The sequence below is a fragment of the Manacus vitellinus genome, unplaced genomic scaffold (assembly GCF_001715985.3).
Source record: "Manacus vitellinus isolate BGI_N305 unplaced genomic scaffold, ASM171598v3 scaffold_38_pilon, whole genome shotgun sequence".
NCBI classification, from domain to species: domain Eukaryota; kingdom Metazoa; phylum Chordata; class Aves; order Passeriformes; family Pipridae; genus Manacus; species Manacus vitellinus.
Genome location: NW_021940526.1, coordinates 5,911,260 through 5,938,904, shown reverse-complemented (window position 1 = coordinate 5,938,904; position 27,645 = coordinate 5,911,260). Strand labels below are relative to the sequence as shown.

General features: G+C 47.8%; 1 protein-coding gene and 1 long non-coding RNA gene across 3 annotated transcripts in view; one reads left to right on the top strand and one right to left on the bottom strand.

The window, feature by feature from the left end:
• CCDC85A (coiled-coil domain containing 85A) overlaps window positions 1-27,645 on the top strand; it is a gene marked incomplete at its 5' end in the record, with an annotated part of 61,325 nt that overhangs the window by 16,995 nt on the left and 16,685 nt on the right. The gene's annotated exons all lie outside the window — the stretch shown is intronic.
• LOC115307652 lies at window positions 2,293-5,173 on the bottom strand. Of its 2 annotated transcripts, XR_003915988.1 has the most exons (4): window positions 5,106-5,173; window positions 4,920-5,023; window positions 3,566-3,861; window positions 2,293-2,491 (listed from the first exon to the last, which is right to left on the bottom strand). It is a non-coding gene; the product is annotated as an uncharacterized LOC115307652 (long non-coding RNA). The 2 variants fall into 2 exon arrangements; XR_003915987.1 differs by having other exon boundaries at window positions 4,920-5,173.

Below are 27,645 nucleotides of genomic sequence, written 5' to 3'. Positions count from 1 at the left end.
AGATCTGAGCATCCTCTGCCTCCTCATGGCTCAGGGGGCTCCCTCACCCTGTGCTGTGGCACCACTGCCATGGAATCATCTGGTCCTGTGTCCTGCATGTATCAGATCTGGCAGCCAGCACAATAAATGGTCAGTGATACCTGTCTGGTGTGTCTGTGGCGTGTTTAAGTTCTGCTGATTTCATGGACAGAGGGAAAGACTGAAAATCTGTAACATGTTGGTCTTCAGACTAAACCTATTTATGCACCTTCTGGAAACTGCCTTTGCAGCATGGCCCTTCTTTTCGGGCCCAGTCTGTTGGGTCAAAACCTTCATGCTGCAGAAGCTTCTTTCTTTCTGAGTTTCAGTGAGCCCTGTGAGCTTCTGAAAGGTCCAAGGCAAGGCTGTGACCTCAGGGGTGGGGACCGAGGTACCTACAGGAGAGGAGGATGGTGCTGCTTTTCTTTGCTGCCTCGGTTGCCATGGAAAGCAACCAGAAAGTCTTGTCCTTGCTCCAGGTTGTAACGGGGCAGTAACGGAGCCTCCGGGGCTTTGGGATCGGCCTGGAGTGACTGTGAGGACAGAAAGCAGCCCTGACCAGAGGGCCTGGGCTTTTCAGCTGCACGTGGAGTAACTCACAGTGCCTCTGTCCCTGGAGATCTCCCGCGTGTTCCGTGGGGTGACATCAACGTGTGGGACATGGATTGATGCGCGTGAACTCTGCCCTGGTGGCCAGGACAAATGTCTTTGTGAAGGCGAGACCTTGGGGGGGTGTGAAGAGCTCTGGATGTGCTGTGGCCCTGAGTAAATGCCTGGGTACTACCTGGAGCTTTTTATCAATAGTTCTGAAAACAGCGTGCCAACAACGCAAATATTGCCATTGTCACCCCGAGTGGGAACAGCTAAACAAATGACAAGACAGGATTCAGCAGCCTCAAATCACTAAACCTTACATGCAGCTTTCCTGAGTGTTTGCTGCTGATTATTCTGTTGCATCATGCCAGTTTTTTAACAGCTTTATTCCTGGCTTAGTCTGTTTTGAGTGTGGTGTAAAAACTGGGGCTGACGTTACTCACACGCCTAGAAAACACCTTTGTGAACAACCAGCTTGATACAAACATTTTCAATGTGTTTCCTTTCAAAATCAACTTTTAAGACAATGTTTCCTTCCTTCCTGAGTTTCCTGAATTGTGCTAAGCCGGCCAGTGGGAAACAAAGCTATTTTTAATTCTCTTTTGTGTGTGTGCTGCAGTCCTATTAGAAGCCGTTAATGTGCCTTTTGCATTTACAGGCGGGCTTGAAAGTGTCCTTGCACAGAAAGCCATGAATCCACAGCTGAAGTGCTCTCATGGCTTTACCAGAGGAAGCTTTATCTTAATGTCTTGTTTTTACTGTTGCAGAACAGTTGTGTAGCTGGAGCTGTCTTGGGAAATCAGGATGCTGGTAGGACTGAGAGGCACGGGCAGCTGTCAGCCGAGGATTTCAGGCTGCCAAATGGTACCATTCAAAGGGGTATTCACCTTTCATCAGAGTAAAATTCAAAACTGAACATTCCGGAGCTTAAAAACCCGAGAACGGTGTTTTGGCAGGGTGGTCATCTGGCCCTTGGTGTCCATCAGTGGTTGTGAGCACAGTCACTGCAGTTCCAGCAGCTCCTGCCGTGCCAGGCAGCCGGGCTTTAACCAGGCTTTAACGGCCCCGCTCTGCTCAGATGGGCTCTGAGCGCGGCTTAACGGCCCGATCTGAGCCCAGCTTTACAGGCACATTAGCACCGGGACTGCTGTCATTACAAACTAGAGCACACACCAGGCTGTGTGACCGGAGCGTGATTTAGCAACCCCTTAGTCTTTTAATTATCTCCTTCCTAATTAGATTGCTCGGATTACTTGGTACTTGAAATAAGTGCATATCTTTAACTTCTCAGGGCAGTAAATTGGAAAAAATTCATCGCTTTTCATTTTACAGGCATTTTGTCTTTCAGGCTGAAGTGCAGCAACATATGGTGCTACTTCTGAGGTAGCACTTGTCAAAATATCTTTGCTTGTAAAGTTTTCTACAGAGCTATATAATTTTCTCCTGTAAAAGCATTCCTAATGTATTTAACTGGTTTTTATAGCTACAGCACAGGACTTGTCACGCTTCTGTCATTGCAAAGTTTTAGTGGATGGAGGTCAAGAAATTAAATTGAACCCCAAATAAGAAGAATGGGCAGCAAGTAGTTAGAAATCTGAAGAAGTAAAGTAAGAGTGATAATTGTGTAAAAAAAAGAAAAATAGTTTATCAAAACACTTGCCAGGTATTTTGAAAGGGTCAAAGCAGTAGTTTTATTTCAAAGTTGAACTCTTGGGATATCACTGACAGTCAGTGGACATGGAATCCTCTAATGCAGTGTCCAGAACCCTCACGTGGTGGTTGGTCACATCTCTGTTTGTGTGCAGTCTGGTGCTCACAATTCCCAAGCGATGCTCTTCCTCCTGCCTGAGCCATGGGAAGCTGGAGCCATGAGCAGGCACTGAAAATGTAAACCAGCAGCACATTCATCTATATACAATGAAAGGAAACTGGAAATGTGTCTGAGTCTGAAGAGCTGGAAAAGGGAGAGGAGGAGAATAACTGGAATATTCTGTATATTTTTGTCTCCATTGCTGGACTGGTACCCAGTGTGAGAGATGATTAGTGAGAGGCTAATTGGCCTGTTAAATACACTTCTCCAGAAGTGTGGTCCCCTGAAGTGCAGGAGGTTGCCAGGGCAGGGCATGTGCTGGGCATCACCCCCAGGACCTGTCACTGCTCGGAGAAATGCCCTTTCTCAGAAGGGGGATGTTCCTGGGGACTTGCATGTTCCCACCGAGTTCAGGGGCTTCAAGAAGCAGGGTGGGTTTAAGTGGTGTCTTAAAACAGGAGCTGGGACTTGGAGATGTATTCCAGGGGAGGAGCAAGGAGCTGCCCCTGCAGAGCTCCCTCCCTGGGAGGGACAGAGGGAGCAGCCAGTGCACAATTGCTGGAAGTGGAAAGGAAGGAGAAGGACGGACTGAACAGGATCTCCTTTCTCCTCTCTCCTGCCGTGGGTTCAGAAGCTGATTGGCACCTCTAGGGAAACATCCCTGGGATGTGGAGATGGCTCTCGTGGCTGTGTTTGAGGCTGAGGGACTGGGGTCACACCCAGTGAGCACAGGCAGTAGAGCTGGGCAGAAAAGAGCTTCTGAGGGGCTTGGAGGGAAAGAAAGTAGCTGAGGTTCGACAGAGTCAGGGTTACATCTAGGAATGAACAGGTTGTAAAGTGAAGGGCTTGGAAAAAAATATGTGAGGAAGGGAAAATGTCGTAATCCAGTTACCCAAAGTTGGATTGTGTTGAATTTGCCCTGCTTTTGAGTAGTATCCCTGCTTCCAGAAAATGGAGGAGTGGGAGAGCAGGATCAGATTGCAGGGCAACCGGAGCTCCAGCATCCAAATGTGCAACAGCAGGGAATGCTGTAGGTAGTGACTGCTTGCATATCACCTCTCTGAGGGTGCAGGGGCTGGAGGGGTTTGTGCCTGACTCTGTAGCTGTTCAGTCAGTGCAGGTATCAGTTGGTGTCCTGCCCACCTCTCTCTGCTCTCAGGTGAAACCAGGGCATTTGTCACAGTGTCACCCTTGTGTGGTGCTGATCCTGCCCAGCTCCCAGTGGCTGCTCAGCATTTTTGCCTCTGTAGCACCTCTGAGCTCCCCGTGGCTTTTGGTGTCTTGAGCCCTGGAGGGACCTGCTGCCAGTCTTCCCTTGTGACTGGGAATGGAGGTCTGGCAATCCTGAGAGTGGATGGTGTAGAAATCCGAATTTTTCTTTGTATGCCCTCCCCTCCCCTGCCAGAGTTTTCTCTAAAGCAGGAGTCTTCCTCTCTGTACTGGAAGGCAGAAATCTTTTGTTATGAAATATTTAATGTTTCAAACAACTGCTGCCACGACATTGTTCAATAGTCTGTGTTAGTTGTACTCTGCTGCTAAGTCTGAGCTTTCCTATTTAAAAAGGGGAAAGCAAAACATGTTTTCTATCCACTTTATACTAAATTAATGATTTCTGAAAGTCGTTACTGCGAGTCCTTTGATTATTGTTGCTGGTGAAAAAGAAATTACATTAAAAACCAGCTAAAACTCTAATGTGAGATTAAAATCCACAGTGCTGGTACTGTTGACCAGAATCCTTGAAAAGGAATCTGGGAGTTCCTCCTGGTTCCTGCTGTTAGTCCCTGTTGGAATGCCAGAGAGCCGCCAGGTGAGTGTGGCACAGGAAGTTCCTGGCACGAGGAAGTTCCTACAGGTGCCTGAGCTTCTCAAGCTGAGGAGCTTGAAAAAAAGATCTCAGCTAGGCTGGATGGGGAAAGAGTCTGCTGGCTCACTGTATGTGTGACCATACCTGGCAGCAGTTAATTTAGGGGCCACCTGTCTCGTTTAATTCAAATAGACACTGTTCACTCAGCTGCACAAATAGGACTGTCCATCTGCACACCCATTATCAGACCAGATTAATTAAAGGCACTACATTCACTGCAGTTACAGAGGCTGCCATGCATTGCTTGATAATCATTTAATTATATGTTACATAGGTAGAAAGCACCATGTAACTTGCATGTTAACCTGCAATTTTTGCATCAAACATGAGGTTTTGTTTGTTTGTTTTTTGTTTCATCATTATCAAGTCACTTGGCTAAATAGCCTTACAAAGGTGGGAGGTTTGAAGGATGTACTGAGGAATTTGTAATGCTTAGTTTTAGCCTTAGGACCGTTCCTAACTATAACCTTAAGTGTCTTTAATCTCTCCATTTGTCTAAATGATAATTGTGATAAATTTACCATGACTCAAAGGTACTGTGGGATATTTCATGGTAAGGTGCACCCCCTTCCTTCCACACTTTTCTACAGAACCCCAGGTTGGATGTGCAGCTGCTTTGGGGAAATTCCAGACCTGTTTCAGAGGGATAGGGCAGTGCAAGGAGGTGCTCAGTGTGGTGATGTAGAGCTTATATTGCAGCTGTACCAACAAGCTCCATCCTCAGATACACAGGCTGTCTGAGATTCAACAGTAAGAGGGAAAATTGAATTATGACAAGTGTTGCCAATCCATTACTGTACCCAGGGCAGGGAATTAGACCTGCTCTCTGCAATAAATGAGTATCCTGGAAGTCTGAGAGCCGTCCTTGCCATGCTCCAGGCTCTGCCTGCTGCTACAACAGGGTGTGAGCAGCACTTGAGCTGTTCTGTCTCCATTTCTGGAGACTGGAATCATTCTTTGTTTCCTTCTGCCATGGCTTGGGTGACAGTGCAGGGCCAGCAGTGTTTGCCTGCTAAAGAGACACACTGCTCACTGTTCTCCTTGAAAATGCAGATTTTAGCCACTGACACGTTAAAAATCACGATTACTGTGTGATCTTGGCTGTAGTTTGGAGCTTTTTTTTCTCTAAAGGAATTGCATTTCACTGATTTGTAGCAAAACAGAACTAGATGGAGAAGTGGGATGGTTGAAGTTGTGGGGAGAGAGAAGTCCAGGATTGTGCAGCCCTTGGCTGAGGTTCTGCTGTTTTGCATTTATTCCTCTGTTCATCCCAGGAACAGACCTGTTGGAATGGTGAGCCCAGAATCCCGAGGGTAAATCAGCAAGACTCCCTAAATTCATTAAGGTACCTTAGCACTGTTCTGGGCAGTAAAGGTCTGACTGAAAAGAGCAGAGACAACTCTTCCCCTAAACCTTTGCTTCCCACCCCAGTTGAAGTGAGAAGGATCAGTGTGTGCAAAGTGAGGGAGGCAGGCGTGGTTGGGACAAAACCTTGGCACAGCTGGCCACAGGTAGAACATCCTTTAGAACATTAACAGGGGAGGAAAGCACTGGCTGGTGAAGAAGGGACAGAGGGACTTGGCAAATGCTTAAATGTCTTTAGTTTCTTTTTTGGTGGGGAGGAGAAATGGGTTTGAATGAGGAATTGATCCCACACAGTTTGATCCTCTTGCAGGAGTATTGCCATTGATTTCTGGAGGAGCAGGATGTGGCCACCGTGCTGTGACTGTGCTTTGCTCTTGGTACAGAATAATTCCATGCCACTCCAAGAAAGCCCCAACCCAAACAAAACCACTCTCTGCAAATGAACAAACCAAACCCACTTGGCTGCACGGTGACTGAATGAAGGTTTTTAATCTCTAATAAGATTGTTCTGGAGCCAGGGAGGCTGAGGGAAGGTTTTCCCTGAAATCCTGCTCCTCAGACTAACTGTGCACTTGCTGAGCCGCTCCGTAGTCACAATGGTTAATTCATTTTCTAAAGATCACAGACACATGAAACTGAGACTTTTTGATTTATTTTGAGCTCTGAGGAATATAATGTGAAAAACTATTCAGGTTTTACTGGCTGGCCAGAGCCTGCAGTCAGTTTAATGAGACACAGCTAAATTTACCATGATGAAGTGCTGCTTCGTGCATGAAATAGATGCTGCGGTCCCGTGCTGCTGATTGATGATTTATTACCTTTACAACTCTGGCACCAACGTGCAGGATTAATTTCCAGTGGATTATTCATTGTTTGCACCCCCTGGAATCTTACATGATTGATAAACATAATTTAAAATAAACACGAAAACAAACTAGGAGAGATTTTGAAGTTGTGCATTTTACAACGCTCCGCTTTACCCCAGGAGATGTTTTAGAAACCTAACGTAGCATCAGTTTGTGCTGGGAAAGATATTTGTGGCTCCCTTTGTTCTGGTTCCTTGTGAAATTACTGGTTTTATTCTGTAGAGCTCTCAGGGGGTGGATTTGAGCTCATCCCTCTGTGCCCGGTCCGTGGGTGCCCAGGGCAGTCCCTGGGCTGATCCCAGCTGACAGGCCTCTGTTGGCACCCCGGGCACTGGGAGCCCAGTCATGGAGAAATGCCCACGTCAGGACTTGCACAGCCAGCAGGATTTGCAGCTCTGAGACTCGTGTCTGCTTTTACCCTTTAACTTCTGGGGAGAAAAACCTGTTGGGGCACGGGATTAGCGCTGGGAAACGGGGAGGAGGATCCAGCCAGCAGAACACGGAGAGGGGTGTTAGAGGCAGAGCAAACCAGCAGGGGTGGGGTGGGGTGTTCTCTGCAGCACAGACACCCCCTGGCACAGAGTTTTGGGGCTTCTGCTGCTGCAAACAAGACTTGGGTGCTGTGTTTCAGGCCCTCAGTTGGCTGTGGCCTCACAGAGATGAGGTGCCTTTGCTTTGTGAGAGGTTGGTTGGTAACCCTCCTTTCCCAGGCTCCTGGGCAGGGCTCGGCGGTGTCCCAGCTGACACAGGCAGAGACCCGGGGTTTGCTTTAATCTTGATTTATTTAAGAGAAAAGAAGCTGTGCTTTTGCAAGCAAGGCTCTGCTCAGCCTTTGGTCACTGGGCAGGTCAGTCTGGGCCCTCACCTGGGTTTTTAACCTCTGCAAAGGGTGTGTGAGTGCTGGGAAAACCATCAGCTCTGGAGTCAGGCAGAAACACCGGGGGGAAAGGTTCAAACACTGAGCTGAGATTCTTTCTACTTGTTCTTTGTGGTCCCCAAGACCAAGAGCTTTAAAGTTCTCTGCAGATATTGGTGGTGGGATGTGTTGTCAGTCACTCCTTGTCAGGAGCTCTTGTGTGGTGCTGCCGTGTGCTCCAAGCAAACACAGCCCTGTATCCCTGTCTCCTTCGAGTCCTGACCATGATTCGTGTTCTCTCATCACAGCATTTATTACTATTATCATTATTAGTAATTACATTATTATTATTATTATTACTACTACTACATTTATTCTCTTTATCACAGCCATCTCTCGTCTCTCACCATCTCTGTGCCCCTTGTCCCTGCCACTCTTCAGTGTTATATTTTCGGAAGATAAAATAGATTTAATTATAAGCAAAAATGCCTGCGGGGCATGGAAACGGTCCAGGACTATGTCAAGAAGAGATCATTCCCATTCTGGGGAAAAACTCCCTTCTCTGACCTCTTTTCTCTCTTGGAAAAGCTGTTTCCCTTATGTTCCTCTGCCCGTCCTCAGAAACTTCAGTGCTAGAGAATTTTAAAATATATAAGCCTTTTTTTTTTGCCTTTCATGGATGGTGAAGTAAATAAGTATCTGCAGTCCCACACACTGAGCAGCAGTGGTGCCTTGGAGCTGCTCAGAACTCATATCTGTGGTACAGAACCAAGCCCTGCAGTGCAACAACCCAGGGAATATTTGCTCGGCTAAAAATCAATCGTGGTGTTTCTTTCTACATCTCCTGTTTTGTTGTCTGTCATCTTGGATTTATCAGAGCGGTCCGTGTTTGGGCTCTCATCCTGATGTGTGGCTGGACTGTCAGATGAACAAGTGTGGATGTGAAGGAGACAGTTTCCTTAAAGGGCTGTTGGCATCTCAGTCTTCCCCCTTGGAAAAATTGCAAGCAGTGGATGCTGTTGATGTTGTGGGAGACAAGGGTTTGTTTTCAAGGACTGTGCTCAGGGTACTCATAGAACAGTGAGTTCAGATTATTGACTTCTGGAATGTGAAGTCATCAAACTCCTGCTATGGAAAAATCTTTCTGTATTACAGAAATATATCTTAGGTCAAAAATAGTTTTGTTTGCCTTCCCCAGCAGCCAGACCTCTGGGGGCTCTTTGTGTCTCTCCAAAAGGGTCCTCAGGTGGCTGTGCTGGTGCTTGTGGTCCTGTCTGGGCATCGCAGACAAACCTGGGCAGGGCTGAGACCTGTTTGCTGTTCCTCTGGAACAGCCTTCCCACATCTCCTAGAGCTGTTCTGCCTCATCATTCCATGAACTCTGTGCTCTGCTCAGCCTTGGCTTTGCTCTCAGCAGCAGAATGTGTTTTACTGCTTTATTTTGCAAATACTGCTCCAGTTTCTTCTGTCTCCATGGTGTACTCCTTGCTTTCCTACAACAGAAATAATAAACCCTTTCATTATTATTATTGCTAATTATTGTTATGAATAGCAGGGGGAAATTAGTGTAATCTGGAATCTCATTGCAAGTTTAAATATAACAGAGGAGACAGTAAAGTTCCTCTCATCCCAAGGCAGAGTTTGGATTTGACGCCTCCCTGGGGATGTGCTGCACTTTGTGTCATGTGCCCACCCTGCACCCTGTGCTTCAGTCCAGCTTCCCCTGGTTGAATGACAAAGGAATGGCCACGACACAGTAAAGCAGGAGTGAGTTTTGTATTGGAAATCCCAAACAAACTTGGACCAACTCCCTGCGTGTGAAGTCGTATTCCCTGTGCAGCCGCTGAGCCTGGCACATGGCGAGGTAGGACTCCTGCTTTGAATGCAGGAGGAACAGAAATAAAGCTCTTGTACATGAGGAACCCCCCAGTATTTGCTGAAGGAGTGAGGCAATTGGTTTGATTTTTTTGTTGGTTTTTTCCTTGCATATTCTTTTCCTTGGAGAAACCAAACCGGGATCCTGTCCCAGAGCTGAGGTTCTGTGGTGGGCAGTGTCAGCAGGAATGGGAAAAGTCTCTGCAGGGCAGAGGGACAGTGAAAAAGGGCAAGGTAGAGTTCCTAAGCAGTGTTCCTTACACTTAATGCAGTGAGTGCTGGAAACAATGAGCAGGTTTGGTGTCAGGTTTTGAAGGTGTTACACCAGAGCCAAGAAAGGGGCAGGAAGCCAGGAAGCACCGGGGTGTGCTGAGGGTGGGTTTTGGAAGACAAGCAGGAGCTGTTGGGAAGGTAAAAGAGAGGTTGCAGGACAGTGGAACTCTGAGTTCCTGTCAGGGCTGCTGTGAGCTGTGCTGAGTGTGCAGGAGCTGGGAACATGATGGGTGTCCCAGGGGAGATCAGTGCTCCAGAGTCAGTCCCCTGCAGAGCACCAGGCCCAGGGGTCACTCCAGGAGAGATGTTCCATCCCACAACTCGGGGATGCTGCAGTGTCAGATGCTGAGTGCCACAGCCTGCTCCTGAGCCCTGGAGATGCTCTGGATCTCCTGTCACAAGGGATAGATCAGGAGGGAAGTGTCCAGGAATATGTTGCAGTGCAAGTAAGTCCTGGTGCTGACACTATTTTTGGAATCTTTTCCCTTGCCTCGGCAGTATCTTGATGAAATCAAGTGAGACTGAATAGGTTTAAGGTTTTGGAGAGGGAATAATGATGATGATTTTCTTGAGGCCAGTTCTTCTCCCCCAGCCCTTTCTTCACTGCTTTCTCCCATAAGAGGAGGGTCTGACTCAGGAGCTGGCTTAATCTGATTTAGGAACAGCTGGAGAACAGATTTTGGGTTTAGTTATTTATACATCTTAATACATCTTGCTGCTTTCACTTTGTCTTTTTTCTTCCTAAAAGAGTTTTACCAAATGCAAAGACACTGTAATGAGGAGGGAAGAAGGTGATCCTTGGCTCCTTTCTTTTTCCTTTTCTCCTCCTAGAGAAGGACCTTGTGAATGTGAGTCCATGTACCCAGCTCCCTGCAGCCCTGGGGAATGGGAAACAGTTTGTGTGGGTGATCCAAGTCACCAGATAGAAGTGTAAGATTTGAAGGGACAAGATTCCAACCCCAGAGCTAATTAAGGGTGGCACAATGCAAAGGACTTCTGCCTGATGGGGAATTTGGCTTCCATTTTCAGATCTTCAAGGCATTTCAAACATGACATCAAATAATGTCAGCTCTCCTGAAAACTGCAAAGATTTGGACAGTGGCCACCCCAGTGATGCATAAGTTTTCCTTTTACATCTTCCTTCCATCCCCTGACTTTACTGCTTAATAAAATAGTCCATTTTACCTGGCGAGCTGAGCCAATATATTTTATATAATTCATGATACAGACTTGGCTAAAGCTGTGCTGTGCACAGTGGATCTGCTCACCAGGTGCAGCAGAGCTTTACAAGTAAGATGGATGAAGCCCGTGGATGGAGTTTCTGGGTCCCACCATGCAGCTTCGGGGTTCCAAGCTGAGGGAATCCAGCTCCAGACCACACTTCAGAGGTTCTCTTGTTTAGGAACAAGCAGCTCAGCCGGGATCTTTTTATCCCAGCTTGGAATTTTAGATGGTTTTCTGGTAAACAGTGTGTCTGCTGGCCTTTGCTGGAGCTGCAGGAGGAGGTGCAGCCTGCCTGCAGAGCTGCAAGGACAATAAGCTGTGTCTCGCTTTGAGGGGGATCTTCATCAGCTGGTATTTTTTATTGTGCTTTACATTAACACCATTCATTTCCACTTTTGTTACGTGAGGGCTTCGAACTGAAGCTTAGTAGAAGGTGGCAGATTTTCCAGTATTTCCTGGGAGTGATGAAGGCAAAGGTGATGAGGAGGCCCCAGCAGTGGGTTAAGTGCTGCTCCTCACCTGGAGCCATCCGGAGGGGGCCAAGCAGGTATTTCCTTGGTGCTGCTGGTGTATTTGGGACACTGCAGCTCTATATTTATCTCTGTTCCCTCTGGTGGAAAGCCTCCCATTCTGCCTGCTCTTTTTCCTCAGCTTGCTCCGAGCTCGTGCCACACGTCCCTGCTCTGTGCCTCGGGACAGCTCCTGCCGTATGTCCGCAGGCTCCTGAGCAAGAAGAACAAAAGGGCTTTGAGGCGAGTGATGAGATCAGGCTGACACCGTGCAGGGCTGGAGCTGTGACACTGCTGCCGTGCCTTCCAGTGCCCTTTTACCAGCCAAGAACAACTGCCTTTAAACACAGGGCTGGGACAGGAAGGGACAGTGACATTCAGGAGGGAACAGAGGGAGCAGCTACACGTTCACAGCTGAGCTGGGAGAGAGAGCAGGAGGAAAGCACCAGGTAAAGGAGGGAGCCAACAAAGGTTTTCCCCAGGGCAACTCTCAAATATTTGTCCTTCTGTCACTTTTTTAGCAAAAGATTCAAATGGTCTTTGGGAGCAAAAACACACCGTGGATGGTGTTTGCTTAGTTAGTGAGTCATGCCTGGGAAAACAAACTCACTCAAGGTGCATTCCATGGTAAAACAAACTTATTCGAGATGAGGTTACTTGAGTATCACAAATTAGACCAATTCCACTAGAATTTGATACCAAGTGATTGTATTGAATCAACCTAAATATGTATGAGTGTGTTTTGTATAGGCTTCATTATTAATAGCATGTGAAGCTCTGGTCATCTCTTTCTTGGGGACAAGAAAAAGAATTAATTGGTGAGGGACAACTGGAAAAGACTTTTTAATCTCTGAGGAGAAGAGGCAGGGAAAAAAGTGCAAATATATAACTGGTAACTGCAGAAGTGGAGTTGTGCACTTAAGGCTGTCTTTACCCTTTTATACCGAAACTTCATTTCATAACCAAGTCCTACTCCATCAATTGTTTGTATTGCTTAGTTTTTAATGGATGGCTTCAAGGCAGAGAGATGTGATTTTTTGGAGGGGATCCCTCTGTGAAGAGCCTGCCTGCATTTGCATTGCAGCTGCAGCTCCTGTGCATGGCTTGCCTTAAACTCTGGCAGCGAGCCCACCCTGAGGGTGCTGGGATTTGGAGTCTGTGAGCACTGAACACTTATTGTAGTGCCAGTGGATGGTTGGAATGAAGGGAATTTGGAAGTAGGAACTTTGTTTAGGCTGCACATGCAGAGATAACACCACCACAGTTCTCTGTACGTTCTGCATGCACAGCTAAAAAAAATTATTCCCCCTTCCTTTCCTCATGAACTCACCCACTCCTCTTTCCCTCCCCTGGCTGCTTAGCAGCTCTGGTTTCTTTTATTTACCTTAAAGTGAATAGATTGAAACGAAAAATCAGATTGGAAGGGACTAAGGGAAAGCTTTTGCCTTGCAGTTTGCTGCAGGACACAGGTTGGGTCACATGGAGGAATTTGAATTCTGGAGTAGGAGCGGGTGAAGGGTCGGTGGGGGCTGCCATTTGTCATTGAGCTGCGGGTGTAATAAAGCCCAGACAATGGGTGAGGACGTTATCACTCTCAGGGTGATAAAGTCTGCCTGGAAAGAGCTGCTCCAGCCTTTGAAATCACAGAACTGCCCAATTGCAAACAAACCCCACAGAACACCGGGAGTTCTTATGATTTTTCTCTCTTTCGTTTTGTGGTGCTCAATATCCTGCCCTTTGTTGAACCACCCGAGGGATGGACAGTGAGGATCCAGGACTCCTCTCTGGGGGGGTTTCTCTGGGTGTAGCACAAGCAACTGTCCCCTGTTTGGTGCCCATTAGCTCAGGGGTGTGGGATAAATCTGATTTATCGGAGCACCAGGAGACCCTGTGGAGAGATGAGCGGCGCTTTGGAGTGGATTCTAGGTCACAGGGGGGTTTTTTTGATTTCATTTTATTTTATTTTACTTCTTAAGATACAAATTTAGAAACTCATTAAAGCTTTGTCCTCGTGGATTAGACATACTTAAAACAACTGCAGGATTTTCTCTGAAGGATATGATAGAATTTGTTGACAAGATTAAGGACAGGCGAGCGGTGTCATCAAAGTCAGTGAGGAGCTTCACTGGTAAAGGGCTTTGGGTCTGGCCTTGAGAACTTTGCAAAAAAAGGAAAAACCAGGTTTTTTTACTTCTTTCCTAAGCAATAATTCATTGCTACTTCCTAATAGCAACCATGGGCATTGATGTCCCATGGATTTCTGTGTGGTGGTTTAGAAGACTAATTTTACAAATGGCTGTACAACTACCATCAGGCAAACAGTTGTTATGAGCAGGTACTTTTTGCAGCTTAATTTTGTTTAAGCTTTTTTTTTTTTTTAAATCCAAATATCTGTAAGATTGCAAAATGGAAAAAAAAAAAATCCATATCTAGCTCAGATTGCTGAGAAATCTTTGGGAAAATTGGTTTAGAAAGCATTTTAAAAAGATGGACACAGCTCTGCAGTGTTGACTGTGTAATTCTAAATATAATTCCAAATCCTATTAGTTCTAAATACAGTTTCATGAAAAGAGAAGGAAGCTCAGGGAGAAATATAACTGCATGGGATAAATGGGTCTCTTAACTACATTCTGCACGGAGCTTCCTTGCCCTGAATTTTTAATCTTCCCTCAAGTGCTAGATCTCTCTTCAGCAGTTTCTTTTTAGAGTAACACCTCAGCCAGGGGAACGTGGGAGTGATAATCTCCAAGTCCCATTTCTGGAGGTTCCCAGCTCAAACACTCTGCTGGGGGAGGTCTCTGCTGTCCTGCTGGGAAGTTTGGCTCTTCCATCACCTGCACTTGGGGCTGTGGCATTTGCACCCAAATTACTGCATCAGCAGCTGCTTCCCTGCGTTTGCAGTGCCCTCGTTTCCCCCATCCCTCTGTAGAAGTTATTTTAGTGGCAGTTATTTATTAGGGTCTTGTAACTGTTACCTTTCCTTGGGGACAAGGAGGTCCCGTGGGTTCTGGGTGAGTTGAAGCTGCTGTTTTCAGACACGGCTGTAAACTCACTACAGACTCTTCTGTGAGAGTAAAAATTGCTGTTTACTGCACTGCCAGTTAAGGACTTTAAAACATGTATGTGAGGCTATTTTCAGGGAACTCACTGTTTATTTAAGGTACCTGTTAATATCTCCTGAATTATTCAGCTCATTTAAATTTGCCACAGGACACAGATCCCTTTTCCATGAGAAACCTGGTACTGCAGGGCAAGGCTCAGTCACTTCCTGTCAGGTCTGGATTTAAGGAGCAGAGTCAGGCATTTGAGACACAGGAGAGTCATGGATCTCAGATAACTCTCTCTTCTTCTTGCTCCTTTTGGCTTTTACAACTTGTTGTGGCTTTGATGTGAAATACCTGCAAACTACCAAATTTAGTTTTCCCCCGTGGCTTGAGCAGGAGCAGGTTGGCTCTGGGGGCAGAAAAAGGGAGCAGTGGAGAGGTCCTGTGATTTTCTGACACAGAAGCCAGAGAGAAAGTAAGGAACACAAAGCTTTTCCTGCAGTTTTAGGGAAAATTGCTTCTCTCCACACCAGCTTGCACTGATGAATTCCAGTACAGAAATCAGGACCAAATTTTCCCTCCAAATCAGGACCAAATTAATGCCCCCGTGCATTAATTATGTTCTCCATGCAGCTTCCCATCGTGGCTCTGTAGGATGGAGCTGGGTCATTACAGAAAATAAATGTCAGGATCACTCCTCCCACAGTGGTCACTGCCTTTGTGACACTGCCAGAAAGAGAAGCCTTTAAAAGGAAATGCCACCAGGGAGGGAAAATGCCAATCAGGGAGTGACTAATCTTTGAAATGAACTCAGTAACCAGGCGTTTTCTCTCTGGAGGTGGGAAGAGGCTCCAGGAGGAATTATGGGCAGCTCCCGTTTCGGAAGGAGCTCTTGGAAGGGTTATGAGTTGCTCCTTTAACACAACAGGCCTAGTAGGGGCAGGTTGTGGGGGACAATCACTGAAAATACCCCTGGAAAGCCCCTGGACATCAGAGTTTGAAGTTATGGCCAAGTCCAGCCTCATCTTGTGCTGGATTAACCTGGAAAAACAGCACCAAAATGAAGCCTTCAGAGTGAAAAGGCATGAAAAAGAGGTCTTGAAAATGGACTTTTGTTACGCTTCTGAAACTTGTCCTCTGACTTTTCCTTGCAACAGGATCTGACTTCACAGGAATGTTATTTTTGTGGGTTTTTTTTATTATTTAAAAAAATTTGTTTTGCTTAAAGAAATCATAATCTTCACTCTTCCTTCACACAGCCCCGACCTGGCTGCCTTTTTCAAAGCATATTTCCCTTCCGTGGGTCCTCCAGCTGCAAAAATAGACCATGTGAATGTCTGCCCCAGGGGCAAAGTGATGCTTCTGGGTGTGAGGTTGAACAATGTGCATATTTATGCAGCTGATAAACATGTCAGAGAAAGGAGATGTGTTTGACAAGGAGAGAGGAGCAATGTTTTGAGGCCGTGGAGGCAAATGTCCACTCTCACTGCTTTCCATGGGCTTCCAGGGATTTTTGTTGGCACATCTCTAAGTGCTCACGTTAGTAGTTGTGCTGATGGATGAGATGAAGATCTAAGGGAGTTGCAGTGTAAGGAAAGTGCTTATTTATTAATTCTCAGCCTCAGAAATCATCAGGCAATGAGAGCAGTGAGGCTGGGATAAAATCTGTTGTGAGCCTTAGTGAGAATTTCTTCAAGTGAACCCAGAGTAAAAGCTGAGAGAGGACTGAGGAGTTGTTAATTGCTTGTCTTCATGAAGAGAGAAATCACGTTTAAAATTGTCCATGCATCATTTGTTCTGATGCAGTAAGCAAAAACGATATAAAAGTAATTTTATTGGGGAGAAAAAGTAATTAACCTGTCCTGTTCCCATGAAACAGAGGGAGTTGTGCTGGGGCCAGCAATCCCCCCTCTGCTGCTGTGCTGTGGCATTATGGAAACTGCACTCCAGTCACACATTTTCAGTTGAATGTGGCCCGAGCTCGCTGAGGGTGTGAGGATTGTTAAGGGTGACATTTCAAATAAACATGACTTTTGTGCAGTCCTGCCACAGAGGAGCTTTAACAAATGAGTGACAGATGGGAAACAACCTCACAGTTAGGAAAGACGGTTTGTAAAATCTGGGTGTTCGAGTGACAACATCCCTAATTTCTCTTAGGCTTGATTAACTTTTCTGTTGTGGTTCACGGGGCCAGGAGGCCTTAATTGCAGTGTGAAGTGTGCTCTGTTGGGCTGGGCTTCGGTGGGAAGTGTGCAAGGTCTCTGCAAGTCTGGAGCAGCAAGAGCAGCAGGTGAAAGCCAATTAGTGGTGGAAAGTGTGAGCTGCACAATTAGCAGGTGAAGGCCGGTGCCTGGGAAGTGACTTGGAGCACGATGGGCTGATAACAGTGATATCGACCCCAGGCTGCGGGAGAAGGGAAGGAGCCCTGCCCTGTGTTAACAGCTGGCTGGGGCACGAGGGGGAGCCCAAATTATCCTTATTTCTGGTCCCATCTTCAGGGGTTTCAATGGGCTGATATGTCAGTTCTGGAAAGGAGGAATCTGGTGTCCCTGGGGTTCCTGTGACCCACCAAGGTCCAGCAGCATCCCCCCAGAGAGCAGGGAGTGTGTGGCCCGACCTCTGCCCAGCGTGGGATCACCAGCCCCCAGGAACTTCTGTGTCCATCCCCCCAAACCAGACACAGCAGCAGTGTGTCTGTCCCTCTCTCTGTGCCCAGCAGCACAGCGAGCCTGCAGTTTGCTGCCCTGGTGCTGCTGTGGGGCTCCTTCCCCGTGCCCTGGGAGCAGCAGCCTTGCCTTGGCCGTGCTGTGTCCGAGCTCCCGGTGCTCCCGTATCCGTCACCTCCCAAATTCCATGGCCCGTGTTGTGCCCCGTGCAGGGGAAGTGCTCCTTTGGCACTGACCCGGCGGGGGTGGCACGGCAGGCGCTGGCACAGATACCCATCAGCAACGGGAAGTGCAGCTCAAAGTGCCTTTTCTGTTGTGCCAGGCGTTCCCTGGGAATGATGGACCGGCACTGTTTATGGAACACAGGGTCTCTGACAGGCTGGGGGGCAAACAGGGGTGTGTCTGATGGGGTTAGTGGCACGTTTAACCCAGTGTGTGACACTGCTGAGTCAACAGTCTGGTTTTTTTCGGATCAAAGTGACTTTGGCTCAACATGTGATCCGTTCAATGCACTAAATGAACTGTAGGCTGTGCGGGTTTGATCCACTGTTTCAGCAGGGAAAGGGATCTAATTTGGGAAGAGTTGCAATGTGCAGTATAGGACATGATTTTTTACAGCATGTGACGTGAAGTTTTCTCAGATACGATCTCCAAGCAGTAAATAATAACTCACAAAGACATTTCCCCAGAATATCACCACTTACTACAGAAGCTGAGAAAACTTTGAGTTTCCATCTTATTTTCCAAACCTGAATCCAAAGGACAAACATCTTTTTCCTGTAAAGACATTAATGTGACTCAGCAGGTTTGATTGAATGTTCTTACCACACAAAGATAAAAGACTATGGAAAGAGGTTAAGGAGGGGCTGAATCTTAGTGGGGAAAAAAGCATCTTGTGACTTCAGGAGCATTTTTAAGGTTGATACTCAAATCCCAAATGTCCTGCATTAGTCCTAGGTCAGTGTGTTACCCTTTGAGCAGTGCTGTGTCTCTGGTTGAAGACTAGGAAAAGTGGTTGGGATCGTAAAACAGTTGGTGACTGTTCCTGGGAAATCCCTGATCACCTGGGAATTATGCACTGAGACAGCTGTTGTTGCAGTACGGCACTTAACAAGGGTGGGGTAAGAGCTTTCAACAAAGACCACTTTTAATGTCTTTATTTTATGGTTCTGAAACATCCTTCATTGCCAGCTGAGGAAAGAAATGGCTTTGGTGGCCCAGGCAGTGGGTATTTTTTGGGCTCTGACAAGAGCAAAGCAGGAGCTGACACTGAATGGTGAGAACTGCTGAAACAAAATTGGCTCTTGCCAACATTTAACATCTTGATGCTCAAGGGGTTGTAGTCTTTCTTTGGAAGTAATGGATGGCAAGGAAAAACCCACCTTCTTTTGCAGGGAATTCTTTGCCACCACATAAGAAACACCGTGTTTGTGTCAAGAACAGGGCAGTAAAGATAAGGTGCTTTTCTGGAAATAAGGTTGCTGATGGTTACTCACTTCCTGTGATTGGACTTTCCCAAACAGGTCTGCATTCCTTGGACTTCCACAGTAAGGGATTTGTCTCACTTGTTAGTTCAAACTGGGGTCAAGCTTCCTTTCCCTGACTCTGCCTCCCTCTCCTTCTCTTTTCCCTTCTGAAGGCTTCAGATCCAGGTGTGAGTCTCTCCCATGATCTGTTTGTAACCAGATCTAATCCTTTTGAGACCTGACCCTTGAATCTCAGAGTCTGGGACAGAGCAGTAGTTTGTGCTTAACACCAGTGTCAGGATTTTTACCAGACCATCAAATGTCCTTGGTGAGGGCAGCAATCAACCAGCAAACCTGGAAGTTAACACAACTTCCCAGCTTCCTTGGATCATTGGCTAAAGGAAGGGCTTGATTAAGAGCAGGAAAAGCCCGTGGCTTTCTCTGTAGTCGCCACAGCAGCACTTTCCTTGCTGCCCTGCCAGTGTAAATTGTCCCTGCTGCTGTGGAGCCAGGCCCTGGGTCAGCACACAACAAATGCTCTCAGCAGAACTCAGCCAGCTGTGGCAGCTGCCTCTGCAAGCATTCCCTTAACACAGGGAACCTGGGAATGTCGGGAGTCTTTCAACAAGCAGGTGGAGACCGAGATGGAAAAACTCACTGCTGCTTCCCAGCCTTGGAAGTGGGTTAGAGATGTGTTAAAAGCCTTTGTCTCTTCTGCCTGTTTGTAACAGTGGGGCAAAAAAAAAGGTACAAACAAACCAAACCAGCACTGGGTGGTGAGTGCTGAAGGAAAGGTTGTTCCAGCTGCCCAAGAAAGAGCAGGATGGCTGTGCCCTGCCAGTGGCTGGCACGGAGGTGTGGAGCATTCAGGGGCTGCCCTGCCCCACAATCCTGCTGGAAATGTGTTTATGCTGCAGGAAAGGAAAGCTTATAATTTTCCTGAGCTCCTGGCACGTTCCCAGGAAGACGTTGTTTTGTGTGTCAGCTCCTCCTGGAGTCGGTGTGTCGTAATCCCTGTGCTGGAAGAATGGCAGGAAAGGACATTCCTGTCAGTCTCCACTCCCCTGCTCTGAGATTTTTCTGTGAGTCTGCCTTGGGACTGGGAGTTTGTGTGGAGTTTGTGAGCAGCAGGAGCTGAGGGCAGGTCTCTGGCACACTCGGGGGGAGACCAGGAATGGTCGTTTCCATCTGGGAAATACCAAACAGAAAATCCTGAGTTGGAAAGAACTCGCTTTGTGTCAGATTCAGGGACTGCTCACACCTGTGTCATGACAAATCCTGGTGCCACAGTGGCAGTTCCATCCCTGTGCAGAGCAGGTGGATGCAGGAAGTGTCAGGGGATGTTCTCCAGGGGAGGTTTTCCAGCTGGGGCAGATGGGTTTCCTTCTGCTGCGGTGTCAGTAACACAGATCTGCTCCTGCTGCTTCCGTAGGGAAAGCAGGGCTGTCCTGAGGAATGGCAGGAAGGAAGGCAGAGGGATTGGAGCTGGTTGTCAGGCTTCACAAAGCACACAAAATATGTAACCCTCCTGCAATAAGTTATTCCTACGGATCATGTCCAAAGTCACATGAAAAATCTCGTTCATAAACTTAGTTTTGGCCCAGTTGTGTTTTTTGCCAAATTTTTCTGCAGAGGAAAAAGCCCACAGACTTCTTTTGACCATATCCACTTCCAGCGGCGAGGAGGAAACCAGGCATTCCTGGAATTATTATCAGAATTCCTTTGTCTCAGCAGGGCAGGAAGCCAGGCTGCATTGTTTCAATAGCATTTTTCTAGCCTTAAACCTGCCAGGCTGTCTATATGTCTCAATTTTCTCCCGAAATTTGGGGAAGCTGTGTGCATTTTGTTACAGCAGCTGCCCTGGCAGCTCATTTATACACTGATTTTACCTTCCTTGCCCTCAGCACTGGAGTGTGTGAGCTCATCCCTGTGTAATGAAATAGCAGGTAGGCTGCTTTGGGTTGTCTGTTTAACGTGACTTGCTGTGGTCACACATATATAATAAATCTGATTTGTAATCCTCCCTGACTGTGTAACTTGCAGTTTTCCCTCAGTTTGGAGTTACAGTCACGTCTGTCTTTTATTGCCCAGAACTCTGGGAATAATTAGGGCTTTTTATCCTCATTCTAGAAAGTCTCGGGAGATCCAGCCCTACTTTGCAGCTGCTGAGAGAGTGAAGTGTCAGTGTTTACTCTTTTTCTAGAACTTATTCTGTTTCAGATTCATTGTTGGTGTTAATCAGCCCTGAGAGCTGTGCCTGTGCTGCTCAGGGAGTGCCTGGATCTGCCTCTCTGCCTGCTGAGGGGGCACGGGTGTTTGTCCCTGTAATCCCATACAGGAGCTTCCCAGTGGCCAGACCGAAATCCTGGGAACAGGAGGGCAGGGAATGAGTGGAAAGCTCTCCCCTCACATGCACATGTCCCCACAAACATGAGTTTTGGGTCTGACTCATTTCTCTGTGTGTGCTGGGTGGCCCAAGAGGGACCTGATGCTGGAGGGGCAATCAGTGCCCCTTGGGAGGTGCCAGCCCCTCTCCCTGTGCCCGGGTTAGGGTCAGTCCTGGACTGCTCTGTGCAAACCTCAGTGAAGGGCAGCACAGCTGCCAACAGCCCGTGTGCCCCAAGCCCTCAGCTGTTTGTGTGTTTAGGGGGAGGAAATGTGGGCATTGCTTTGCCATCAGCGAGGGGGCAGGAAGTGAACAGACCGTGGTGGAAGGGTTTTTTTGGTTCTCCTGTGCACATCAGCAGCTGGGACAGCTCTGGCTTGGGCTGCTCCCTGTGTTGGCTGAGCTCTCTCTGCATGTCAAAGGCCCTGGAACACAGCAGTGTATCCCTGAAAATGGGCACAGGGGACTGGAAAACTTGAGGAATTGTTGCAACTGCCTATTTACCATTTGCAGGTTCTGGAGGACTCCCTGCTTTGGGCTGATTCCGTCCCCGGGGGGTTAAATGGTGCCTCAAACATAACAAGGAGATGCAAATGATGCAGGGGCATCATTCCCTGTGTTGGAGACAGAGGGAGACCTGTGGATTCAGGAATGGCTGTGCTGGGTCGTGTTGGCCACAGGGATGTGGAGACCATTCCACATTGAAGTCCTTGAGTTAGGGCTGTTTAGAGGGAGAGCTGTGTCTTTCTCCTAAATGTTTGGGAAGGGTAGTACAGCAAAGACACTCCATTAACCTCTTCAATTAGGAGTGTGTTGCCATCACATTAAATCCTAAGGGAGCTGCCACATCTGCTGTCCCAGCATCTGCTCAACCTCTGTGGGCTCACTGGAGGAATCTTTGGTGCTGACCAGGAAATGGGCAGTTGGGTGTTGAATGTGCTGACCTGGGAAATCTCAGCTGGTTTTGGTTCCAAAGGCATTGCAGATCCGTGATCAGCAGACAGGGAAAGGGAACACAAGAGGCTCAGCCACCATTGGCCATGTCTGGGAGGTAAATGGTTATAAATCATTAATTCTGTACATTTATGGCAGGTAAATACATCTAGTGCAACCCATATACATGTGCTGGGGTTTGTTATCTGTGTTCGAGGTCACTTTTAAATTATTAGTGTCTTAATCAGCATCATGTTAGTGTATCACTGCAATAACTGTGCAAAGGGACTCAGACACTGTCTGTGTGGTGCATTTGGCTTCCTCTGAAGCCCTGACAAAACACAGGTTCCCATGTTTTGTGCCTCTCCCAAGTGTTGTTCTGAGTCAGTCAACGAGGAGGGTTTGTGTCTGTGTGTTTCCCCAAAATCAGCCCCAGCCTTGGGTTGGTTGTAAGGCCCAGCAGTGTAGGATGCAGCCGTAGGAATCTCAGGGAAGGCAGCGAGGCAGGAAAAAATGGGGGTTTAGGGTGGAGTGAGTGTCTCACCGTGTGAACAGGGAAACGTGTCCCCTTTGGAGCTGTGGATGCTCCAGCTGCAGAGGGAGCAGCCCAGCTCTCCTGCTGGCACACAGGCTGTGTCAGTACCTGCACAGTGACAGCCTTACACTGGTGCACTTTTGGCTCAAACACCGTGTCATTTGAACACTTCATTCTCCCTTCCCCAGTCAGCCCAAAAAGCCCTTGCAGAGGGGTTGGGGGCTGTTCCCACAGCCTTTCCTTGTGCTGTTGTGCAGCTGCCAGCTGAAATGGAGAGCTCATTTCTCCTCGGAGCGAGGTTCTGTGCTGAGGCTGCTGGTGCAGGAGTTTTACCAAATGCTCATGACTCCTGCCCTAAATGCCAGCAGGCTCAGCAGGGACAGGCAGGGGTTGTCACACGGGGACTCTTTAATGGGCTGTGGGAAGCAAGAGGGTGGTTTCAGTCTCCAGGACGTGTTTAATCTTGTAACATCTCTTACTGCGTTTAATAGCCTGGTCTAATCTTAATCACTCTGTGTAGAGAAATTAATCCAGACCCCTCTTTTGTCCTGATAATGTTAAATCTGCACTGCCTTTGCCCAGGTTGGCCTGTCTTCCTCTGGCACTTGCCCAGCCTCTGCTCCTGCCTGGTCCTGGGAGTGCTCCCATGGCTCCTCACAGAGAGGGATAATGGGATAAATCTCTCCCTCGGAGACCTGCTGGTTTTAGTAGTTTTCCCTGCTGTGTTTCCCTGTAATATCCATCCTCTAATAAGACACTCAGGATTTTGGGGAGGATATTCTCCCACCTCTTTCCAGGGTTTAAGAGTGAGTGTGACAGACTCCTGACCCCCTCAGCAGCTTTTCCTGCACCCTGAGGCAGCAGAGTGTCACAGATAATGGCTGAATTAACCCCTGCTGTCTCCTTGGGCTGTTGTTATGGGATGCTGTTCCCCTGGAGGCTGGGTGTGCTGGCATTGCTCTGCACATGGGAGGTGCTGTGGCCACAGGGCCACAGCTCCGGGTCCTTCCCAGCCCTTGCCTTGCCATCCAAACTTCCCCCCCATCAAACCAGCACAGGAACTGTTGGTTTCACTCACAGGAGGAGGAGGGAGAGGCTGGGTTGGCTGTTCCTCACCGTACTCCTGTGGTTATTGATCTCTGGGGGAGTTTTGGCATTTGTTTTGCAGGTGTAGCAAAGAGAAGTTGTTCAGTGGTTCTATGGTTGGGTGCTGTGAGAGCTGCTATTTCTGTGCTGTCGGGAGCACCCTCTGGATGTGGGACTGAGTCACACAAAAGCAGCCCATGAAAGGGGAGTTGCAGGTTGGGCAGCTGCCTCCCAGAGAGGCAGGAGATCAGCATTGCAGTGATCCACAAGTTTGGAGCAGTTCTGAGTTGCTGGAGGTGAACTACAGTTCCATGTGAAAGAAGGGTCACTGTGAGCATCTGTGGGGAGTTGTGAGGTTCATGGGGGAACTTTAGTGCACATATTTGGCACCTCAGTCAGTTTGAGCTTTCTGCACAAATATTGGTGTTGCTGGGAAGCACTACTGGGAGAAGCTGGAGGGAGCTCTGTAGTGTCACAGTGCAGGAGGGCACAGAACACCCCTCTCCCCTTGTGCTGTGTTTCCAGTCCAGGGGGCTGTTCCTGCCCTGGGGACACTCCTAATGAGCAAAGGACAGTGTGGTGGCACGGGGACAAACCCCAGCAGTTGAGTAAATGGAGCCCACAGAGATTTTCCCAATCATAAACCACGTGAATCAATACCAGACCAAGCTGGCAGCCAGTGGGAAAGGCTTCAGCAAGAGCATAATGGGTTTGATTTTCTCTGTTTCCATCAATACCGTGGCAAATGCATTTAGCAGGGGCTGAAGGGGAGCTAATGGGACATCAAACAGCCCAGCAAGGAGAGCTTTGTCACCTCCAGCACCACAACAGCCCAACAACCCAGGGTGAGGGTTAGAGCAGAGCATCAGTGTGGCAGTGCCAGCCAGCTGTTTGCAGGACTGTGACCTCAGCTGACACCAGCAGCCTTTGGAGGTGCCCCTCTATCAAACCCTTTCTGCTCTGTGAGACTTCTTTAAACCTTTTTTCTGAAAGTTTTTTATTTTTTCCAAATGAATTCAACTGGAAATTTTGTTGCACCCTAAAGCTAAATGTGCAACAAACCCTCCAGCCTAAGTCAGTGCTGTTCTGAAGTGGACTCCACACTGTGTTTGTATTAGGCTGTGTCACAGGCAGCACTGGGGTGCCCTCAGGTGTGCCCTGGGTAGCTCAGGAGCAGTGAGAGCCCTTTGCCTTCCCTTTGCCTGCATTCAGTTCTGACACACTCACTGAACAAGCTCAGCTTAGTTCATTATATTTTTAATTAAAGTCAGGAAGTGCTGGATCTGTAATCCCAAGGATTCTCAGTTTGGGATGGGAGGATTTCAGACAACAGCACTGTTGAGGATTGCAACCACTGTGGTGTTTGCTGCCCCAAAACTTCCTGAGAATATGTGCCTTGGTCGTAAGCAGCTCCTAAACATTCTGGTGAGCTTAATAAAACCTTGCCTTGGGCAAACCTCTCTCTTTCTACATGATAGCACTAATCCTAATGTGGCTGCACTTTAATAAGGAGTTCTCCAGCACTTCTTCAGTAGGGCTGTTATGTAAGATGTGCAACCCTAACGGGAAATTACAGAAGACAGGGCTAAAAATGACCTTTGGAGGTTGCCTGATCCTGCCAAGGGGAGCTGGGATGCTGCCAGAGCCAAGGCTGGTTGGTGCAGGGGGTGGCAATGGGTGTCCACACAAACCCAGCAGGGCCAGGTTGGGTTGTTCATGTTCAAACAAGGCAGCTGGAAGGGCATGGGTGGCTGTGATAACATGTTCCAGCCATGAATGCTAATACTGAAGTAATTAAATCAGCTGCCCGGGAATGACAGGGCAGGGAGATGGTTTGTGTGGCACTGGATCTGCTAGTTAGCATGGAGAGCCTTTCCTGAACATATGGAGCTGTCAGGGAATTCTGGGGGGGTTTAAAACAGCCCTTGCACAGCCTTGGTTTTCATCTGCCATTCATGGAAGGTTTATTTGGTTTTCATTGTGGGGTGCTGGGTGTGGATTTGAATGACCAAAACCTGATGTAATTTATATTAAATTTAATAATAATACAATTATTAAATTCCTGCCAACACAGTGCAGAAAGAGCAGCATGACCAATGGCTCTCTCTGCTGGAGCTGATATACCTGAACCAAACCTTCATTGCCACACATCAAAGTATCCCTACACACAACACCCTCAATTCTTTGCCAAGGTGAATCGTTGGCAGTTCCCCTCCTTTACAGCCTCAGTGTTTAAAATGTGCAGCTTGAGCTGTGCCAGCTCTCCAGATCCTGGAGACTTCCCTCAGGAACACGAACACCCAACAGAGCTGAGCTGGTGGCAGCAGAAAGTGCTGCTCTTCACAAAATCCAGGTGAATTTTGCATTATCCTGGCATCCTGTTTTCCCATTTTCTGGCCTTGAGGATGCAAGGACTGGCTGGTGCTGCTTCTGGCCAGGTGCTGGGTCTCCTGCTCTTTCTTTCCCCCAAGTACTCCTCTGGGCATTAGGTGAAATCGCTTCCTCCTTTCACACTGGGCTCGGTATCGAGCTCATCTGAACAAGCAGAAGGGGAGGTTGAACCCTGAAGTTTTTTCTTTCTGTGGAGTTCTCTTCCAGGTGCTTTGCAGGGATCTCACAGGTGGGCAGAGAACCTCACAGTTTGGGTTCTTCAGTGCAGTCCCACAGGGAGTTGCAACCCTCCAAAGAAAGTATTAAACCATCAGAATGTAACATGACATCCTCGAGCATTCTGAAACAGCAGAGGATAATCAGGCTTAAAGGACATGATGAATTCCTTGGTAGACTGGGATCAGGCTCAGTCACACAAAACCGGGTAAAGCCAATGCACAAATGTGCTTTTGGCAGCAACACAAGTGTCTGATAACGTCTGACATGACCCCAAAATATCTGCAAGCTTCAAGAGCGGGCATGTCAAAGGGAACAGAGATCAGCTACGTAAATATTGATGTTCCCTTACGACATGTTGGAGTGATGGATGTGGAGACAGGGGATTGTCACTGCATTTCCCTAAAAGCAAGATATTTGATATTTCTGTGTCTCCAATACTTTCTCTCCCTGTCTCCAGGCTGATTAAGAATAGATGGATCATATAGGTCTTCTCATAAATACTTTTAGATGCAACTTTTTGGTTTGGTTGGGTTTTTTAAGGTTTGGTGCCAGTGTTTCACTTTGTGTGTTTTCAATTCCTCCATCTCTTATGTCCTTGGCTGACTTCTCCGCTCATTTCCCCCTCTAAGCTCGTGGCATCACAGCATAAATATATTAACAGATCCTGAAATATATATATGTGTCTAGTCTATGTGTCAGGAAGACTCACATAAGTTAGGATTTGCTTGCTCAAGCCTTTGGTAGATGGCCTAATTTCCCCTTTTAATCAGATTACAGGAGGAGCTTTAAAGAACTGTTTCACACTTCAGGAGAGTTAACCAAAGGCTCAGCTGGTGGGAGCTGGCACTGGGAGGTTGGGGACTGAGACAGAGCAGGGTGGTTTGGAGCAACAGAGAGCCCAGCTCTGGGCTCCCAGTGCAGAAATAAAAGTAAGAGACAGATTTTGCCAAGAGGTGCCTCATCTGAGGAGCTGAGAAATGGGAAACCAGAAAACTAGAAAAAATAAAGAGTTGAAGAGAATCCAGGAGGGAGTTTGCATGGAGTGGGCTCGGTGGGAACTGGGCTGGAGCATGAAGTCTGAGCCCAAGCTCACCTGGCTGTGCACTGGTGACCACGGAATTTAGAGCTGGCAGTGCCAGCCGAAGTGCTGGGTCAGCCCCTCGGAAAAGATGGGTCCTCAGGAACCATCCCGTGCGGGAAACAGCAGGGAGGAGAGGGGGATGTGCTGGGAGCTGCTGCCCCTGCTAATGAGCGAGCTGAGAGGGAGCTCCTGCCCGGAGTGCCTGTGCTGGGAAGGCGCTGATGTGCTGGGAGGGGCCCTGTCGTGTGCAGTTAATTGAATAAGCTGTTCCTCTCCCAAGTGCTCATCCGAGCCGGGCTCAGGGCTCTCCAGAGATGCCCCATCACCAGCTAGGAAAGGCCTGATGCAGCAGAGTGAGCAGAACCTCACTTCACCTCCTTCCCTCTAATTGCACAGGCTATTTTTGATCCAGGGCCGGGCTGGGCATTAATCAGCTCTGACAAATGACTGTGTGTTATCTCCATGTTGTGTAAATTCCCATGCATATTTTACCTGCTGCAGTCTCTAAGAGCAGTAAGTGACACCTTAATCCCCATCTCCTTTGTTTTACGGGCAGGCTGGAGTAGTGATGAGATAGCACAGGA